The sequence below is a fragment of the Panthera onca genome, chromosome A1, assembly GCF_046562875.1.
Source record: "Panthera onca isolate mPanOnc1 chromosome A1, mPanOnc1 haplotype 2, whole genome shotgun sequence".
Taxonomy (NCBI): domain Eukaryota; kingdom Metazoa; phylum Chordata; class Mammalia; order Carnivora; family Felidae; genus Panthera; species Panthera onca.
This window is the reverse complement of record NC_138339.1, coordinates 215201578-215213903: the sequence shown is the minus strand read 5'-3', so window position 1 is coordinate 215213903 and position 12326 is coordinate 215201578. Positions and strand designations below refer to the sequence as shown.

Below are 12326 nucleotides of genomic sequence, written 5' to 3'. Positions count from 1 at the left end.
GGTCATACCCTCCAGAAAATGCAGAGAAACAGAGGCTATTCCCAAACAGCTGTTTGAACCTACGTTCCTGCCAAAAAAACCTATGCTCCTTCCAATCAAACTCCCTGCCTCTGCACGGGACGTTTTAAGTGATCTCAGACTGTCTGAGAATGGGCGTGGTTCACATTGTTTATACATGATAAATGGAAGGAACGCGATTAGGAGTTGTTTGCAATACTTGTTAATTTCAATTACACCCATAGTCTGAGTTCTTCTTTAGGTGCTTCTAATTTCTTTCAAATTCTAGACAATGGGGCCTGAAGTAATTTTGCAAGACCTCAGACTTTCCTTAATGCAAGTGGTGAAAAGCCTTAAGGTAATAATACGCTTCTCAGCTCAGCACATCCCTCCCTCCCTCCTCTTTCTCCTTCCCCACCCTAAGGAAGGAGTTATTTCTTCATCAATTATCAAGTCTCTTTGCAGCCAAGTGAGGGGACAGCGCCAGGTGCCCGGACAGCTACATGACATTCCTGCAAGGTCTGACTGACAGAGCTAAATTTCCTCTGTCAGGTCCTTGAAAAATATGCTGAAGAAGACAGCCCCCCCAGGCTGGTCCCACTGCTTGCTTTCGACCATATAACACTCTTTTTCACCAACCTGAACGCTGAGGTCAGTCCCAGTGTTTTCAGCCAGCGTGCGAGAACTGCTATTCAACCCAATTTAAGTTAACTTGGCAAGGGAGACTTGGTGAGCTGTGGCATTTCCACCCTCTCCGAGCCCAAAAGTAGATCCTGTGTGTAGGTGTAGCCTCCACTTTGATAAATGACAGAGTTGTGCACTCATTTTATCTGAGGATGTAAGGCAGCGAATAGCTGTTTTCAAAATAAGGTTGATTCATCATTTGAAGAGACCTGGAACGAGGTCTCCCATCAAGCTGGCTCTAGGTATGAGAAAACCAACTGTTGCCCCAAAACAAAAATGTGCCCAGACTCCTTGTTACCCAACAACGCAAGGGGCTCACCGGTTCAAAGATGTCTACATCTCCTTGTGTGTCATGGAAGCTAATTAAGGCACAAACCCGGTAGGAATTCTGAGCGTCACATCCTGTTCTATTTTTCACCACTCGGTACCCCAGAGCGCGTAGGCCTCAAGGCGTGATTGGAAGCGTCTGCCTTCCAAGGAGTGACCATAAAGAGGCATTTTCTGAATCTATTCTTAGCGCTCTTATCTCCTCAGATGTAGGAGCCAGACCAAGCAGGGCATGGAAATCAGAGTAGACACTGAAGAGAAGAAACCAAGGGGCCTGAAATCCCAAGTGACTGAGCTGCTATTTCGAAGGGTGAGTTTACGCACACTGGGGAGACAAGTGCTTGCTTCCTCCTCTCATTGTCTACATCCGGACACTCAGCCTAAGGAGGAACCTAACCAGGAAAACTGACAGGAGGGGAGGGAATCCAGGGCTGGCTAGACGTTGAATGGACGGGACTGCTTACCAGTTCTGGTGGCCCCGGGGGCAGGTGGAGACCTGGTCTTGGGGCACCTGAACCAAGGTCTGAAGTGGTTCAAGGGCTGAGGGGCCGGTCAATATTTCTCTGTTTTTTTCCCCAAACTGGAGTTACCGTTTGGTCTGCTGGATAAAAACAACTGCCGTTGGTTTTCCTATGTCCTCAGCCTTTCATCCCTGTTAGCAGCTTTTGGCCATTTCCCGTGAGATGGCTAGAAATGAAAGATGTGAAACGCAGGTTACTTTTACCATTCAGTGACAGCAGCTCTGGAAACATTTTCAACAAAAACGTTTATTGAACATATACTACGTGGCAGGCACCATGCTGCTTTACAAACGCTTCTCACTTAACCTTCTCAGCCCCTGCTGGGAACAGGCATCCTCACCCCCAGGCTTCAGGTGACAGCAGAGTGGTCTCACAAGGCGTCTGGTCACACTCAGTGTGGAGTCACTCTCGGGTTCTCAGGGTAGGCTGTGGGGTGTGATGCGTGATAGGTAGATACCACCGAACTTCCTGAAACACAGGAAAGCCTGAACCCTTCCTACAAGCTGTTTATGGCCAGGAAAACACCACCATCCTTTTAATTAATTTTGTAGTTGAAAATTTTGATGAGTGTGGCTATTTCCAGACCTGGTTGGTCATCAGCAGTAAGTAACCGTGGAGCTTTATAAAAATACAGAGCTAGGGGGGCACCTGGGTGGTTCAGTCGGTTAAGCGTCCGACTTCGGCTCAGGTCACGATCTCGCGGTCCGCGAGTTCGAGCCCCGCGTCGGGCTCTGGGCTGATGGCTCAGAGCCTGGAGCCTGCTTCCGATTCTGTGTTTCCCTCTCTCTCTGCCCCTCCCCCATTCATGCTGTGTCTCTCTCTGTCTCAAAAATAAATAAACGTTAAAAAAAAAAAAAAAAAAATACAGAGCTAGGGCCCCCTCCCTGAGGGATAGGTTTCAGTTCTCGCAGGTAATGCCTGCCATCCATATTTTTACTCCCCTGCTCCCCCTTGTTTCTGATGACTAGGTAGGTTCGAGAATCCTGGGGCTGGAGAGAGGTGGTGGCACTGGCAGCGAGGGCACGCCGGCCCCAAGCTCCGTCACTGTTGGGCCCTGCGGTGTGGCGTTTACCTTTCTGTGCCTTTGTTTCTGTGTCTGTAGAATGGGGGCAGAAATAGCTGTTGAATTCTTCGAGATGCTGAGGGTGTTTTTTCAGTGCTCACTAGCAACGTGGAAGCACAAGAAGTACAAGCGTCACGTTAACTTTCTCAGAACTGGAGATCAAAGCTTTCTGATTTGTTGCTGATGTCATGTGAGAAGTGTAGGTCACGTTGCTCCCACTGCAATGTTGGTTTTTCCCTCTTCTCCTGCACTCGATAGAGGAGTCCTTTATACAGCCGGCTTTGTGTGTAAGCACGCTATACACATTGTTTCTTCCATAGGTTTTTCTATCTTTACATGTGAATCCTAGGAATTTTAGAACTTGAAGGGCCTTTTCCTCCTAATTTTCACCATTACCTTTAAATTCACTGGTGGAGCTCCCCCCCCCCCCCCCCCCCCCAGGGCTCTTATTTCTTTAGTTGTGGAACTCAGGGCACAGAATCTTACAGAAATAACAATGAAACAATGACCTCAGGATTCGTTTTTTAAGTTTATTTATTTTGAGAGAGAGAGCGAGCACATGTGCACGAGTGGGGGAGGGGCAGAGAGAGAGAGAGGAAGAGGATCCCAAGTAGACTCCGTGCCGTCAGCCCGGAACCTGACATGGGGCTTGATCCCACGAACCGCCAAACTGTGAGATCATGACCTGAGCCAAAATCAAGAGTCGTCACTCAACCGACTGAGCCATCCAGGCACTCCAAGACCTCAGGATCTTCTATTCCCAGATGTGCATTCCCGAATAACTGACTCAGTTGGGGGTACTGTGGTTGCTTTCTGGAGTGCTCAGCTACACATAAGCCCTTCCGTCGGAACCCTCCTGTCCCTGCAACTATGGCTGCCATTGGAGGGGGCCTCTGTGGCCCTTCATGCTTCTCCCCACCGATCAGATTAGGGGTGGACGCCTGACCAAAACAGGCAGCCATCACATTCTTCTGGGAAATCCAGAAATGGGACCCAGGATTAGAGTCAGTCAGCTGTAAGAAGCTGACGTGAAAAGTCATGTCGAATTGAAGCCAGAGCCGGCACCGTGTCAAGGCAGAGCAAAGTGCATGCTGAAGTTCCAGGGGAAAATGACCTCATGGAACTAGGGAAGCCAATCTGCAAAGAACGGGGTGGAGCAGAGGCACAGAAGCAGGCCAACAGTACGGATCTCTGAGAGAGGAAGGGAAGAAGGGCCAGTCCCTTGGAGGGCTGTCTTTTCTGCCTTTAAGCAGACTTAAGTGGCTTTCTCCTTCTTACAACTGGAAGAGCCCTTAGTAGGATGGAGCTGAACGAGAACTGGGTGATAGACAAAGTATTTCTGGGTGCAGGCAAGAGTGTGTACACAATCAAGTGGGCCTGCAGCAGGGAGCAGGTGATGCTGGGAAGCCGAGTACCGAATGGTCTTTCTGCAGAGCACACATGCCTGTCTGGGGCTGCCAGCCCGTGCACAGCGGGAAGCTTCTGTGTACAACTCGGCGTGTGTGTCGTAGCTGGGTCTGTGCCAGGTGCAGAAGCTCTGAGTGAGAACAGTGAAGCAAACCCCTCTCTGGTCTTGGGAGCAAGCCTTGTCAGGCCCACGGCTTACATTACATATTACAGAATCTTAAAAAAAAAAATTATCTATCAACTTATATATAATGTTATATATTACATAATCTTTAAAAAAAAATTTTTTTTTTTAACGTTTATTTTTGAGACAGAGAGAGACAGAGCATGAACGGGGGAGGGGCAGAGAGAGGGAGACACAGAATCTGAAACAGGCTCCAGGCTCTGAGCTGTCAGCACAGAGCCTGATGCGGGGCTCGAACTGGACCGTGAGATCGTGACCTGAGCCGAAGTCGGACACTTAACCGACTGAGCCACCCAGGCGCCCCTATATTACATAATCTTAAAACCAGAAAGGATGTTAGCGTTCATCTTTGCCAACCTCTAAGTACAGATACTCCTTTCTGCTGCCCAGCCTCTCGGCAGCCACTTCCTCTAGACCACAAATTTCTCCATCCCGGATCACTGGTGACAGCCAACTACCTAAAAAGACCCGGCAAAATTATGTATCGGGTACACCGGGGAATACCAAACTCAGTTCTAACACATGTGATGCCCTTGCCGGACCCACATACTCGATTTTTTTCATGAGGAAATCAACCAGCTGGGCCCAGCTGAAGGGTTTTTTCCAGAAAGTTGTTTAAATAGATCTTTATTGCGGCGCCTGGGTGGCTCAGTCGGCTAAGCGGCCGACTTCGGCTCAGGTCATGATCTCGCAGTCCGTGAGTTCGAGCCCCACGTCGGGCTCTGTGCTGACAGCTCAGAGCCTGGAGCCTCCTTCAGATTCTGTGTCTCCCTCTCTCTGACCCTCCCCCGTTCATGCTCTGTTTCAAAAATAAATAAACGTTAAAAAAAAAAAAATCTTTCTTTTCTGCCCTTTCTCAGTTGATTACTTGGTATCCATCGGCATCGGCATGCAACTGGAGACCTCATGCAGAGATGTTTTCATTTCAACGGACTAAGCTTGCAGGCTAAGGTTTGTGGGCTTACAGGTGAGTCTGTGTAGGTGGTTAACAGAATGTGATCTGAGATGACTGACGCCCTTAAGGTTTCACTTGACAGTGCTGGCTGAAGGTGATTAAGAGTTTTATTTTCTAAGAGGATGTAAAGCTCGATGAGTGGTAAGGACACACTACCTCCAGAAGCTGCAACTGAAAGGGTCCATTTGCCTGAAATCATTGCTCAAACTTGCTTTCTCAAACATTCAGCAAATCAAAGAAGTGATGGGTTTCTCATCCCCCAGTGACACTCCTTTCTCAGATTTATTGTGGGTATATAAATGACTCAGTCCATTGCTGGCTTTTTGAGGACCCTCTCCCAGTGGATTTAATTCAAGGCCTCTAGCATCGTACACACTAGGCATTTTCTTCCCTTTTGGAGATGGAATTTACCTTTGTTAATGCCTGGAGAATTTGTCAGGGTAACACAGCAGACCTCTAACACTGCCAACAGGTCCCGACCGGCTTCCGACCTTCCCAGACTGGAGCTCTCTGAAGACTCCTGGGCTGTACAACGTTCCCCGGTCTCCGTAGTCAGCCCCTCTACGCCCACTCAACCCCAGGCAAATACTGACCTGTGTATTTACCCCTAGAGTGTTGCCATTTCTGATATGTCCTACAGATGAAGCATACAGTATGTAGCTCCAGGAGTCTGGCTTCTTTCACCTGGCACGATGCATAGGCGATTCATCCAAATGGTCCTTTTATTTTCATTACTGAGTATTCTAGCGCAAGACCACACCATAGTTTTACGGAGTCACAAGCTGGTGGACGTGTGGGTGGTTTCTAGTTTTTGGCAATTAGGATTAAAGCTGTTATAAATATTTGTGTATAGGTTTTTGTGTCTGCATGTTATTTTCATTTCTCTTGGGTAAATACCTATCAGTGGGATTGCTATGTTGTACGGTGGTATATTCGAGTTTACTAAAAGCTACCCAGCTGTTTTCAACCTTGCACTCTCACGAGCAACGTGAGTTCAGGCTGTGCTGCCTGCTTGCCAGCACACGGAACTGTCAGCCTGCTGAAATTTTAGCCACTCTAGTAGGTATATAACATTATCCCATGTGGTTTTAATTTCATTTCCTTCAACCAGTGATGTGGAGTAGCTTTCTGTTTATCTGACCATCCGTATCTTCTTGGTGAGGTGTATGTGGACGTTTGCTGCTCATTTTTAAATTGGCTTGTTGTGCTGTTACTGAAATAGGAGAGATCTTTATACAGTCTAGATACAAGTCCATTATATGTGTTTTATAAATATCTTTTCTTCTGTAGGATGTTTAAAGGCTCCCTTTCAACATCACTGATAAGAGATCATCATTTCTGAAGTAGTTCCATGCTGTACTGGTGTCTCTTTGGAGATCCACCTTTGGTAAATAATTTTACTCTTCTTTTAACTGCGACATGTTTGACACCTAAATGTTAATTTAAGGTATCCAACATACTGATTTGATATATTACTATATTGTGAGATGACTGTCAATGTAGCATCAGTTAGCACCTCTACTGCATCATTTTTGTGGCTGGCATAATTAAGATTTAGTGTCTTAGCAAATTTGATGACTATTATACTGTTGTCTATAATGTTACACTATGCATTAAATCTCTAGGACTTACTTACTACCACTTTTAAGTTTGTACCCTTAAACAACATCTCTTCCACCCCTCCCTTCCCCCAGTCCCTGGTGATCACCATTTTGCTCTCTGCTTTTTATGAATCTGACCTTTTTGATTCCACGTGAAAGTGAATCCCACATTTAAGACTATTTGTATTTTTCTCCCTGACTTATCTCACTTAGCATACGGACTTCAAGGTCCATACATGTTGTTGCGAGTGGCAGGATTTTTTTCTTTCTCATGGCTCAATAATTCCTGAAAATTTATTTCATATATAGATCCCATCTCTTCATCCATTCATCTGTTGATGGGTACTCGGGATGTTTCCCTATCTTAGCTATCGTAAATAATGTTGCAATAACATGGGCATGCATATACCTCTTTGATATCCTGTTTTCATTTCCTTTGGGTCTGTACCCAAAGGTGGAAGTGCTAGGTCATAAGGTAGATCTGTTCTGTTTTGTTTTGCATGGTGTGTTTTCTTTTTTTAAAGTAGTCTCCATGACCAACAGGGGCTTGAACCCATGACCCTGAGATCAAGAGTCACACGCTCCATCGAGCAAGCCAGCTGCCCCTATTTTTAATTTTTGAGAGAACTCCATACTGTTTGCCATATCGACTAAAACAATCACATTTCCGTAAATAGTGTCCAAGGGTTCCCTTATCTCCACATCCTTGCCGACACTTGTTATCTCTTCTCTTCTTGAGCTTAGCCATTCTAACAGGTGTGAGGTGGGATCTCACTGTGGTTTTGATTTGCATTTCCCTGACGATTAGTGATGCTTAGTATCTTCTCACGTACCTGCTGGCCATTTGGAGGTCTTCTTCCAGTTGCTCCAGATTTCACCTGCAAATGCTAAGTTAGGCCACCCACCCACCTGTGGCCATCCAGTCATCACCAACAGAGGACAAGGATAAGGGACTCTCTCTTTAGCCTCAGCTCTTGTCTAGGTCCTCTAGTCCAGCTAGGAGTTCCTGGGCCTCCATTACTTAAGTGAATCATTTGACCCTATTTAGCTCCCGCTCCCTATTTATCTTTATTGCAGTGGTGGAAAGATAAAGGATTGAGATCTCAAACCTCTAAGATATAATTCATTATGGTTGGTTTCAACTGCCATTTCAGTAGGACCAAATTAAAGAAATGTGTTCAGGGATGAGTCAAAATGGAAAAGCATGCTGCACATATGGGAGTAATTAGGTTTGAACCATTTTGAACTTGGGGGTACACCTGAAGCAGGCTAGTCCTGCCTAGCTGCTCATCCATCGCACCCGATCCCAGGGAGAGATGATGCGACCTCCACATTCTTCTATCAGACCAAGACTGGACTCAGTGTGTCGAGCCACACTCCCTCACTACCAAGCTGTATCTGTTAGTACACTGAAGGTGTGTGTGGGTTCTCACTACAATCACCTTGTGAAGTAAGGCTGCGAGTGTTACTGAACTCCTAAACCCCTTCAAAACCCACTTCAGGAACTGCTCCAGGAAGGCTTTCCTCACTCCCCAAGGATGTAATTCTCTCTGTCCCACTTCCATTTTTTACATCTTTTGTATAGGATACACATTTTGTATTTTACATCTTTACATCTTATGGATATGATATCATATAGTGTTTCAAGTGCTTTACACATATTGACGTTTTAAAAATAGTTATGTTTCTTAACTCCATACAGCAACAGCAGAATGGCACAAAATGAGCCGTGCCACGGAAAGAACCAGCAATTTTTCTGCACTCTACAGTGTAACCAAGAATGTGGGAAATAAAGTGCTGATATATTGACTCATTTAAATTTCACCACAATTCTCCGGTAGGTACTCTTACTATATCTATTTCACAGATGAGGAAACAGAGGCACAGAAAGCAAACAACTTGCTCTAAGTGACCTGCTTTGAACCCACATAGCTCTGAAAACATTCTGCCACGTATTTATACCGCTGCACTTAACGCACTATTTTGCAGTTTGTTTCCAAGTCCTCTTCAATTCTGTGAGCTTCTGAAAGCAAGGACCTGTTCATATTTGTTCAGCTCTGTATCCCCATTACATGGCAGTCCAAGCTGATGGACCTCCTTTGTGCTTACCAGGCCATGACAGAGACCCTCAACTGTGACCAGCCAAGTCACCAACTTTCTAAATAAGCCTGGAACTGAACATTCACTGGGTGGCCTAGGATGTAAGCAAATGAAGTACATTGGCCATCTGCAATCATCCCTGGGAAATACCTCATCTGAATCTAGAGCCAAAAAAAAGGAACGTCACTCCACAAGAAACTCCAGAACCTCAACAAAAATTGGAAACTAAATCTTTAAAGGCAAAACAACTCAGACAGAATCCAGAATTAACTCTTTTTGACTCAGGAAAGATAACTCTTGAGATTTTGCAGCCCATTAGTGCAAGGTCAAACACAAAAGAGTTATACGTCAATTACACCCCAATAGTATTAATAACAATAATACAAACAACAAAAAACCAAATGAAGATTCTGGGCCAGTGAATTACAGCTGTGGGCAATCAACAGCATAGCACCCATAAAAGCACACTTAATACACAGAATAGTAACTAAGAGCCTACGCTGCCCAGTGCTACCTGAAATTTGAACGTGGCTCTGCCCCAGTCTACTGTATGACCTTGGTTAGGTTCTTCAACCTCTCGGTGCCTGACATTCCACATCCATAAAACAAGGCTTAAAAAGAGAACCCATGTTTTAGGGTTGTTGGGAGGATTAAATGAGTGATGAACCAAATGCTTACAGCACAGTGCCCGGCACACAGGAAGGGTGCAATAAACAAAACCTTTTACCTTCCTGCTTCTTCAGTAACATAGGCAGAGAACGACTGGCATGGAAGGCACATTATTACAGCCATCACCTTTGCTCCTGGTGCCTGGCACACAGTCGGCATTTAGTGGGTTTTCACTGAATGAATGAATGAATGAATGAGTGGCCCAAGTGCTTCCCAGGCTTTTGTTCAAGGAGGGAAACTAGAATGGCAATCAGAAATAAGGCTTAAATGTCACGAGGACTAGCCCAGTAAACCCATCAATTTAGCATTCTATTAACAAGATCGACGTGTTACAGACATCCACCGTATGTGTTCATAATAACGATCCTTAGACATTGTATAAATCCTCTTGTGTTTTAGGAAGTTTCAATGGTTAAATTACATTCAAAGAAGTTTTAAAATTAAGTATATATTACTGCATTCAAACGCTTTAAAAATTGGAAATCCATGTAGAGCAAAAATGGCAACAATGAATTAACCGGAATATTCTGATTGATTGCAACACTTAGTTCACACTTCTCTACCCACACGCTGTTGTATCCGTCTACATTCTCTATTTCTCACTAGACTGTGAACGCCTCTTATGTCTAGCACTTTAGTATCCACTGTGCCGGGGATATAATCATGGTCAGGACATACTTGCCAATAACAGCCACTGTGCTCCATGAGCACACCACAGTAAAACGTTTAGCCCGGGAACATACTGTTTTGGTGTACCTACATCTCCACAAAACAACCAAAACCTCATGTCTTTAAGATTTTTAAATATAAATTTCAACATTTAAAAATACAGTACATTCTAAATCATTTCTTTAAAACTCTAAAATTTAAATGATGTGACAGAATCTATGTCCCTTTTAATTTACATTTCCAACAAAGTCCAATAAAAACTGTTAATTTTCTTATAATAAACTATTAGAGGCTCATACTGCTGTCTGGAAGATTGACATCATACTATTGTACTGTGGATGGTGACACTTGCTCAAAGACAAGGAAGTAGGAAGAAGAAAAGATGGGAGTACGTGAAGAAAAGGAAGATTAAAAAGCAATCTCTGATTCCTTCTCTTACACATTATGAAAATATTAGGCCCAGGAGTCTGCTCTGTACTCATGTCAGAAAGAAAACTAAGTCAAAAAGACCAGCTCATCATCTCCTGGACTCTTACGCCAATGCCAGGGAAAATGGCCGGTGTGCTGGGGCGAAAGGTGGGCGCACGGCAGGTGGAGTCGGAACATAAGGTGGTGCCCCTTCAGTCAGTGCCCCAGCCTCCTGTCACATTCCATGGGGGCTCTTAACTCCTACTGTCTAAGAGAGTCCACTCCAAAGCTGTGCCCCCTACCTGAGTACTAGAAGTGCAGCAGGGAATAAAATCTTAGCAAGAGGATCTTGACTTTAAAGGAGAGAGTTCAGGGGCGCCTGGGTGGCTCAGTTGGTTGAGTGTCCGGCTTCGGCTCAGGTCATGATCTCGCGGTTCGTGAGTTCGAGCCCTGCATCGGGCTCTGTTCTGACAGCTCAGAGCCTGGAACCTGCTTTGGAATCTTTGTCCCCCTCTCTCTCCGCCCCACCCCTGCTTGTGCTCTGTCTCTGTCTTTCAAAAATGAATAAACATAAAAAAAAAAATTTAAAGGAGAGAGTTCAAGCATGCCTTGGTTGACTCAATTGTTAAGCATCAGACTCTTGATCTCAGCTCAGGTCATGATCTCATGGTTTGTGAGTTCGAGCCCCGCATCAGGCTCTGAGCCATAAGCACAGATTCTGTCTCTCCTTCTCTCTGCACTCTCTCTCAAGATAAATAAATTAAAGGGGCACCTGGGCGGCTCAGTTGGTTAAGCATCCAACTTTGGCTCAGGTCATGATCTTTCACACTCCGTGAGTTCGAGCTGCTGACAGATCAGAGCCTGGAGCCCGCTTCAGATTCTGTGTCTTCCCCTCTCTCTGCCCTTCTCCTCCTCATGCTCTGTGTCTGTCTCAAAAATAAATAAAAACATTAAAAAAAAAACTTAAAAAAAAAGATAAATAAATTTAAAAAATATTTAAAGGAGGGAGTTCAGTTTTCATCCCATCAGTAGGGAGGTTGTGTGTTTGTATTAAAGTGGGGATGCCAAAGACAAACTCTCAATCTCTCACACAGCTTTCTCTGGGGTATGTACCATTGTCCTGCAGGGAAGATTGTGTGTGGGGGGAAGGTTTTTAGAAAAGTACACTCTGGTATTCACTTTGCCCCAAGGGCAGAATTCCCCTGAAAGAGGGATCAGGACTCATCATAGCGTGTTGGGCAGGAAATGGTTCTGTAAAATGGACATTATCTACTTAAGAGAACTATTTCTGAGGATTAAATGAGGTATTTTAGGTACTTAACACACTGCCAGGCACATAAGGGCATGATGTTTACTCTTATTTCACTGATAAGTACCAAAGATGATGAAAATAAGCTTCAAAGAAAATTTGTTCACAGACCATTGGGAACAACTGCAACTCTGCTAAACTCTTTTAGGGCTGCTTATGATACAACAGAGCAAAAATGGTTTTCTTTTTTAAGATCTCTTCCTTAGAAGTTACTGTGGCAACATGTAATTTCAAATCTTTCCAATGCCCAGCAACCAAAATATACTTATTACATTTTGTCAGTTAAAACATCCCTTAAGTGTGTGTACTAGCTGAGTTTAACTAAGTCATCTATTAAACACGGCCTTCCTGTGTTGTTTTGTTTGTTTATTTTTTAAGAGAGAGAGAGAGCAGAGTGTGAGCAGGGGAGGGGCAGAGAGAAGGAGACACAGA

At 44.7% G+C, this 12326-nt stretch overlaps 1 long non-coding RNA gene across 1 annotated transcript; it reads left to right on the top strand.

Moving 5' to 3' along the window:
* Window positions 1-1223: 1223 nt before the first annotated feature.
* On the top strand, window positions 1224-8558 carry LOC144612961 (uncharacterized). The gene is made up of 4 exons (XR_013550214.2): window positions 1224-1318; window positions 5044-5134; window positions 6429-6525; window positions 8442-8558. It is a non-coding gene; the product is annotated as an uncharacterized LOC144612961 (long non-coding RNA).
* The last annotated feature ends 3768 nt before the right edge of the window (window positions 8559-12326 follow it).